Here is a 9,576-nt window from a genome sequence, read left to right on the forward strand (position 1 = left end):
CAAAGATCATCCTAGTATGGTATTTAACAGCTCTGGCATCTTTTGCTTGCCTTTTAAATCCAAGGAACATCGCGTCTGAACAAGTGTGAACAGAGTGTCAGCATTTTAAGGTAAGATTTTAATAGCCTTTAGGCCTACCAAAAAATATAGGCTCCTAGAATCACTTAGTTTTGCCATGGATAGATAGTTGCACTCAATTAGAACTTGCTACATTTAGTCATCACAGTTAAACCTAATTATAATATAGGCTTCTAAATCTAAAATCTCTCGTCACAAGAGGTTTTTCTTGAAATAAAATGCATGGATTTAACCAACCAGCCCACCCAATGCAATAACATCAGAAAGGCTGTAACAACATGAAGCTACTGTTTCAAAATCAAAGAATACATTTATTAATTTATTAATTTTTAATTTATATTCTTGCCTATTTCCTGTTGTCAAGAACTCCCTCTGCTTCTATTGACAAAGATTGTAAGTGACTATTAGCCTGGAAATCCAGACCCAAATCTAGAAAGATTTACGGTCTGGCCATGAGTAATGAAAATGGCCCAACTCGAGGGGCGGCACCAAGCATGCATTTGTAAATATCACTGCACGCAATTGGATAACACTACGACCAATCAGAACAATACACGGGGCGACGTATAGGCTTAGCTACCAGCAGAGCTAACTGGTAGATTAGACTCTTGCCGTATCTGGTCGGCAAAACAGCGAAAACGTCCTTCTTGCAAAGGAAAGATTCGAGTGCTGTCTTCTGTTCCTCTTTTAGAGAAAAAGCCAAGTCTAACTCGTTCGTTGTAGCGGCCAAAGCTGTTTCAAACAACTGGTGCTCATCCGTAGCCATCTTGCAATGTTTACTGACTGATTCCAGACTTTGTTGTCGCAGCGCTGTCGTCATCTGTTTAGCTCGCCTATATCAGATACACCGATGTGATTGGTGCAGCTTGGTTTCATGGGCATAGGTAATGAGCATCATTACTGATTGCCAGAGTGACTCGCTGAGGAAATTCAAATTGTGCTCTCGCGAGAACTCTGGATTTCCAGGGTACGTGACTATCAGGTTGTTGTCCTTATCTGTTAAACTGAAAGTAATGGGAGTGTACCCATTTTGAGAATGTGTAGTCTGACTCTGTAGCCATCTGAGCTATTGAATTTCTGCAACTGGATTCTTGGGGGGATATTTTTTTCTGGTGGCATCAAATGTTTTTAGAGGTCCAGTGTGTAGGATTTAGGGTGTGTATATTGGCAGAAAAGATATATAATATTCATAACTATGTTTCATTAGTTTATAATCACCTGAAAATCAGAACAGTTGTGTTTTTGTTACTTTAGAATGAGCTGTTGATATCTTTGTACAAAGCAGGTCGTCTTCCACCATGTCTTTCTACAGTAGCCCAGAATGGACAAACCAAACACTGGCTCTAGATAGGGCCATTTGCCTTTTCACATTTTTGCATCTGCCACCATAGTACTACACACTGGGCACACAGTTGGTTGCAATCTGCAACCTCACCACTAGATGCCACTAAATCCCACACATCAGACCTTTAAGGCTGTCACGAGTTGAAGCCTTTAAACAGCTGATAGAGTCAAAACTGATGACTTACCCACTATTAGTTCTTCTGACCGCATCAGTTGATGGACAACTGTGTAAATTATGTTTTTGGTTACAGTCAGGTGTAATTATTCCTGAGACACATTTACCAATGAAAAACATCTTTGCTCTTTTGTGCTTGCACTTAGTGAGTCACTGGTGCTGAGTGAAAACTCAAACATTCATATTTTGTAAACACACTTAGTAGCTGTTGTTGTCAACATCTGTCTTTAGAATAACTGAATGTGCAGCGAGCTGATGTATATTTAGCAAATGCTACCTGCATAAATGACTGTGTGCTCAATTTTAAAGTGACCTATTTACATCACATCTTTCCACACTATTGGCCACTGCAGCAATATGTGATTCTTGCCCACAGGCACTGCACTAATAGCCAAGATAAAAGTCTTGAGTGCTCACCTCCCCTTCCTGTAGCTCCCTGCTGACTTCCTGAAGCCAAAGTTCCTCCTTTAAAACAACAGTGGAGCTACTGCATGCCAATGTACAGTATCCAATACAATATTTATTTATTTAAATCAATCATCCAGTGATTAATCTTTCACTCATATTTGTTTGAAATGCTGCCAGAAATGCTGTTGTGTGCTCATCACTCTGTCACGACAGGAAAGAATCCATTTCCCACCATTTCTCTAAACTATCCAAACAGTTACTGCGAGTTATTCATTTTATTTTTTATTTTTACTGTAACAGACATATTTAGCTTTGTTCTAGTGAAACAGCATGCAAATGTAAAAAAAAAGAAATTGAATGTTACTGTTTTTGAAAGTACATTTTCAGAGGTATTCTTAAATACAAACATACTGATATATTTTATTTTAGAAAGACACTCTGCAAGTATTGTTAGCTTTACAGAACATTCTTAAAAATAAAGGACTTTTCAGTCAGTTTATAGGCTGTGAGGATGGAAATATCCAAATGTGGCAATATTATAACATTGGTAGCTCTGCAAACTTAAACTTGACTTTAATTACCCATACATAGCATTTATTTGTGTTCTTGTACTGTCTACATATAGTGTATCCCACCCTGACTTCACCCTAACTCTTGTTTCACCAGTGAAGCTTTACATGCTGTCTGATATCAGACCAGTTGGAGATAAACCCTGATGTTTGGAGCTGCAGCAGCATAAACCTGTAAACTCTGCTCTAACCCACAAGAAGATCTGCACTGGTTTTGTGGAGCACCAACTACAATGCAGTCTCAGATAATCATTTGATGTCTTCAAATCAATGAAAGGAAGTTATGGCATAAAGGCTTTAAATTTATTAATTTGTCCTCTGCAATGTGTTTCTTTAAGCCATGGGCCCAGACAGTGGAGAGTTGTCCCTCAATCACCTGCAGGGTAAAGACTCTCTGAAGTGACTCTGCATGCTGCCTCAGTCCATATACTTAGAGGGAGTATATTATTTTCAATTACAAGTATGACTATGATATTTACCCCAAATAATCCCACGATTACCAGTATCTGAAATGTCTGCGACCATGTTGTCCATGAAATAAATCATTCAGTAAATGACAGTATGTTATCAATTTTCAGTTACAGCCAGTTTTGAATATCAAATTAAAAGTGTCCTGTTTGTCCTGTCATAGTATCTGATACTGGTTTTGAGTCACCAGCTCACATTACATGAAAATTATCAGACTTTGATAAGTTCATTTGTTGCAGCACATTTATCACTCTTGTCACCCACTTCCTGTGAGCTGCACCACCTCTCCCACCTTTTCCATTGCATCCTCTCCTCTGCCTGGTTCTCTGGCGCCCTCTACTGGTCACAGACCGCAAGTGAAGTAGCAGAGCAAAACCGTCAGATGGAGAACAACGCAACAAGTAGGTTCAAACATACTAAGATACTTTGTTGTGGTCTTGTGGTCTTTGTTGTCTTGGCTGTGCCTCACACAGAGAGTACAGTCGACAGGAAACTTATACTGTTACAATCATGTGCTCAACAAGATAAAATGCACAAAAGTATTTATTGAAAGCCTCCTGTATAAGAACTGTATGTAAAAGTATATTGTTCACAACACATGGGAAAAAAGTTTTGGCAATTTATGTCTCTGCTAATATTTGTTCTAACAAATTTCATGGCATCAGATAAGTGAACTATGTGGATTTTTTTTCTGCACACAGTGTCTGCTGAGAAGCTGCATTACTGTCTGACTCATCTATCTGGAGTCTATCAGCTCTACGTGATGGCTCACACACGCCCATTTTCCACCAAATTAGCTCTGGTTCTTGAACTGGTTCGTCCTTGTTTGCACCAGATTTGTCATCAACAGAGAGTGTTGTGTTACGCACAACAGAAGTAAACATTGGTAGGAAAAAGGTGGACTGCATTGATTACCTGCTTTTATTCTGTCATTACAGATATTTGTTTCTATCCAAAAAACATGCATGGGCCAACTTTTAAGGAGACCACTGTACACTCTTTTTTTCTATAGACTTCTCATGTAAATTTTTTTGTCCTCTCTTTCCAACCTGTAGGATATGACACGCCCACTGGTGTTGTCAAGGTTCGTACTTTAGGTCAAGGAGAACCTGTTATTTTTTGGTTCCAGGTGAGAACCAACTTTTTATGCCTCCACACCGTCGATAGCCGTGGCTGGAGGCGTTATGTTTTCAGGTTGTCTGTCCATCTGTACCATTCTTGTGAAAGTGATATCTCAAGAACAACTCCAAGAATTTCTTCAAATTTGGCACAAATGCCCACTTGGACTCAACGATGACATAATTCGTTTCTGGTGATCATAGGTCAAAGGTCAAGGTTACTGTGACCTTGTCCGTCTTATTCTTATTCTTGCGATATCTCTACAACCCCTTGACAGAGTTTCTTCAAATTTGGCTCAAATGTTCACTTGGGCTCAATGATGAACTGATAAGATTTTGGTGGTCAAAGGTCAAGATCACAATGAACCTGCAAACATCACATTGTCAGGAACGTGATATCTAAAATACACTTTGAAGTAATTTCTTCAAATTTGGTACAATTGTCCAATTTGAGTCAGTGATTTACTTGTTAGATTTTGGTGGTTATAGATCAAAGATCAAAGTCATTGTGACCTTGTCTGTCTCATTCTCATGAACGCAATATCTCAATAATGCCTTGAGGGAATTTCTTCAAACTTGGCACAAACGTCTATTTGGACTGAAGAATAAACCGATTGGAATTTGGTGGTCAAACGTCAAAGGTCATGGTCAGTGTGACCTTATAAAAGATATTACTGGCCATAACTCAGGAATTCTTACGCTGATTATGACAAAACTTAACACAAATGTCAAAATACCAAAAGGTCAAAGGTCAACTTCACTGTGACTGGCCATTATTCAAAGTCATATCTCAGGAACAGAAGAGGAGACATTTGGTCAGATACTGAATTGGTGACACTCATCTTGAAACAGTGGTGGTTTTTTTTTTAATAGATCTTCTGTGCTGCTGGGGGAAGATGTGTGTGAATCATCCATCTTTTCACAAACATTGATGTGAACTGTGAGAGAAACTTGACTGGTGCGCAGAGGCAAACAGTTGCAGGATGGTATTTCTAGTTTGGTTCAGAACCAATTTATATTGTTGTAATGCTGTGAGTGGTTTAAATTAAGTTGCAGGAACCGAAACGAAATCCAATCCAAACTGGTGGACAAGGGGTAACAGATACTGTGGGTAAGAAACAACAGTTTAGCTCATACAGTCTGTTATTGTCTTGAATATAAAGCATTTCAGTGATGTGATGAATGTGGCCCCTCTATATGTGTGTGTGTGTGTGTGTTTATGAATACATCTGTGTGTTTGTCAGAAGATGACTATGCAGAGAGGATCACCCATCCTTTGTCCTGTGTTCATCTTGGTTTTCCTCATCATCATTTCTGCGAGTAGACAGAGGTAAGATGATCTAGCTGCTCAGTTCTCTGAGAGCATTGACCTTAAATAAAAAGTGTTGCTGATCTGAGGAACCAACCGGAGAAACAGCAGACAATGACATCAGCTCCATTTTGTTTAGTTATGCAGCAGTTTCAGGTACATTAGTACATGTTTTTAATATGTGAGGGTGATATGAGACAAGAAGAGGTGCACGTGGAGCGCAGTAAAAAGCGCTCATGTGACGTAACTGTAACTGTCTCTCTATCTCATCTGTCCTCCCGCTCTCCGGGCCACATTTCACTGTCTGATTAGGAGCTACTCTGATAATTACGCAAGCTATTTATTTGTGGAGAACAAATGCAAAGTGGCCATGTAAGACGCCTCTGGGACAGCAGCTAAATAAACTTAATGTGTTTTTACTATTCTGCAGTCAGTTTGAGGAAAACAGATTGTGTACATTTCTTACAAGGCAGAATAACTAAACGACAAAGTCTATTTTTTTCCTATTTATTTCAATAAAAGTGCAAATTACAGGCCGAAAATAGATGTTTTGTTTTCTCTTGGGTGAGTGCGGGACTGAGAATGTTAATCTGTGTAGGGTCTCATCAGGAGAAATGCTCTTTATTTGCATTTGTACATGACAATTAAACAACACAGAGCAAACAGTGTGACTGGGAGCTATCATTGGGGAACATTAATAACACTGTTCTTTTTAACGTGGCTCAGACAAATGCTCAAACATGTAATCTGCAGTGAACATATTTAATAGGACTGTCTTACCCAAATGTGGGCCATTTGTTCCAAAGACTAACAAGACAAATGTGGAAGGTTTTGTTACATTGCAATTAATGGTATGCTGAACAAAATTTAAAATGTCTCAACTGCCCTCCACAGATTCTGTTACTTGTTTCCAGGATGAAGTTAAACATCAGGGCCCAGTTGTTCAGAAGTAATCTGATCGGATTTTGGATGAAATCTTGAAGATGGGTTGTTCAAAAGATAAACAGGATTCTGAAACCAGATTAGATGACATAATCCAGTTTCTGTTTTGATCTGGATCAAACCTCCAGTATGTGTTGTTCAAAACTCTCTAGTAGGATTGGGATACCTTTGATCCAAAAATCAGGAGTACCCTGGTCCCAGCAGGAGGGTGGATTCAGGATGGATTTCAGAAACAAAATGCAATAAAACTTTTAAATAGGTGAAATTTATATACACTTATTCAGATTTAGCACTGGATTTGTTTCACCATAACAGTGATATGGTACACTAAAGTTAAAAAAAAAAATAATAATAAAGGATTTTGTTCCCATAAAATAATCCTCCAAATTTCTGTCTCTTTAAGTAAACACACAAAGTGACCCCATGCTGACCATCATACCTGTTGTTCTTAACATAGCTAGTAGCTAACATTGTGATATGTAGTCCCATTTATAGCTCTGGTTATTTGGATAATGTAATCTTGAAACATTTAAATCTGGATCAGGGTGTAACTATGTTGTTTTGAAAATCCACCACAAAAGTAAGCTGGATTAGCTGATCATGGATAGCAAAACATAGGATTTCCAAATCCAGATCATTCTGATCCAGATTAAAGTCCAACTCTCAAAATACAACAAAAGCTTCAACTCTGAGGGACTGGCTCATACTTCAGCCTGGACTTACTAATGAACTGTGTGATGAAGAAGACTGTTGAAGCTTAGTGTTTTATCTTTGGTAAAATGTGTAATTTAAAATTATACTTTGACTGTATGAGCATGTATACATAGCTACATGAAAGACTACATAGAGAATTTGGGGAAGCTTGGTGAACCTTCTTTGAACTTTAGTCCAAAACATAAAGAACTCTGTCCACAGTTTACCAACAAATGTCAGTAATACCTTCAGCACAATTTGATTTTTTGTGCAGTCATAGGAGGCTAACAATTTATCTACGGCTTTAAAAATTCAGTTGGTAGTTATCACGTTTCTCCAACCCTGTGGGGTTTTTTTTCTGGCCATGACAACAGAAAACCGTACATCCTGAGAGAAAAATTTTATTTTAGTTAATGATTTGCGTATTTGTTGTAAATTAACTGTTCCTTCAAGGACAGTAATACATTATAGAGACTTTCCTGACAGGTGGGGTGGATCATAAAATTCTGTTGGACATACCAGGTCCTTCTAATGTTGGGAAATATGGTCAAAATTAAAGGACCTGTGTGTTGGATTTTAGGGGCCTCTATTAGCAGAATTGGTGTATAATACACATGACTATGCTTCATCCGTTTATAATCACCTGAAAATAAGAACCATTGTTGTAGTGACTAGTCCTATACTTCAGTTGCCACTGGTTGATAATTGGCTAAATTGTTTGGATGTGTAATTTAACTTGTGCTGTATATCATCATACCTTTATTTTCTTACCAGTGTCTGAATAACTTCCAATAAGTTTCAACACAAACTTCCAATAAATACTTACTTACTTACTTGTGCCTTACACCCCTTTTGGGGTATAGGCCGTCGACAAGGGACCTCCAGAGTACCCGATCGCTGGCTTTCTTTTCTATCTGTGACCAGGTGTATACCATCTTCTTGGTGTCTGCCTGCAGATCCCTTCGCCAGGTGTTTCTTGGCCGACCTCTCTTTCTCTTCCCCTGAGGATTCTACGTCAGAGCCTGTCTGGTGATGTTTGACATTGGCTTTCAAAGAGTGTGCCCTATCCATTTCCATCGTCTTTGTCCAATTTCATCTTTAGCTGGTATTTGCTGTGTCTTCGTCCAAAGATCTTCGTTGGTGATCTTGTCTGGCCAATGGATTTTCAAGATTCTTCTCAGGCACCTGTTTATGAAGCTTTGCACTTTGCTAGCTGTGTTATTTGTTGTTCTACAGGTCTCGGCTCCATAGAACAGGACTGATTTTACGTTGGAGTTGAAGATTCTTATTTTTGTTTGTTGTATCTCCTTTGAGCACCATATGTTCTTAACTTGTAGGAAGGCTGCCCTTGCCTTACCTATTCTGATCTGTATCAGTTTCTCCCTCTTTGTTGATGATGCTGCCCAAGTAGGTGAAGGACTCTACTTCTTCAAGTTGAGTATCTTCAAGTGATATTGATTCCACACTATTTGTATTCATCCTCTTTGTCTTTCCCTTGTGGATGTTAAGGCCCACTTGGGCTGATGTATCTGTGCAATAAATACAGCCATATAAATATTAATCCAAGCACAACTGTTTACTTCCTAACATCAGCAACACCTGTGCTTACTGGCAGGAACTTAAATACCATGGCCTGCCTCAGCCAGTGACATAAGCCACCTAGTAACATGGTGGGCTAATTTATTTAACACAAATCAAACATATGGCTCCAACAGTTGTGTTTTTGTAACCTCAGAATATCTACATAAAAAGCAGGTCCTTGTCCACGGAGTCCACCATGTTGTTCTACTATAGCCTAGAATGGACAAGTCAAACACTGGCTCTAGACAGAACCATTCACCTTTTTGCTTCAGCCACCGTAGTTCTCCTACCCACTTGGCACAAGGTAGAAGTTTCAGTTCTGCAACCTCACCACCAGATGTCACTAAATCCTGCATAATGGACCTTTAAAAATATTGAGAACTGATGCGTATTCATTGGAACATGGAACATCAGTGTAGCATTTTCAGATGTATTGACCACAGACTATTCTCGTCTTGTCCATTAACATTTTTAGGAGTACACAGTCGTGTACGCTAACTGAAACAGACTGAACTGACTTAGGGTGTATGCTTAACATTAACTCCACAAGCCATTCACTTAAAGTTTGTTTTATTCTAATTAACGAAGCAAAATGAGGAGGTAAAATTAAAGCAAAACAAAAAAAACAAACACGGAATTTAGAGCCACTCCCTCATTTACTGGGGAAATATTTGTGATGCTCTTTACTGCAAATTATCTGAATTAATTTTGGGGTGGAAAGCAAAGAAAAAAAATTGATGTTCGACAAGGTCAATATGTATTTTTACTGGAGACTCAGAGTGCCTCCTAAAATGAGCCTGTCACTGTTATAAACCACCAGAAGAGGGCAGAGAAATCTCAGTTTTTAAATGTATTCCTTGTCGTGGCACACTGAAGTCTCCATGCTGCTGC

Source organism: Epinephelus lanceolatus, chromosome 6 (genome assembly GCF_041903045.1).
Source record: "Epinephelus lanceolatus isolate andai-2023 chromosome 6, ASM4190304v1, whole genome shotgun sequence".
Classification (NCBI taxonomy): Eukaryota; Metazoa; Chordata; class Actinopteri; order Perciformes; family Serranidae; genus Epinephelus; species Epinephelus lanceolatus.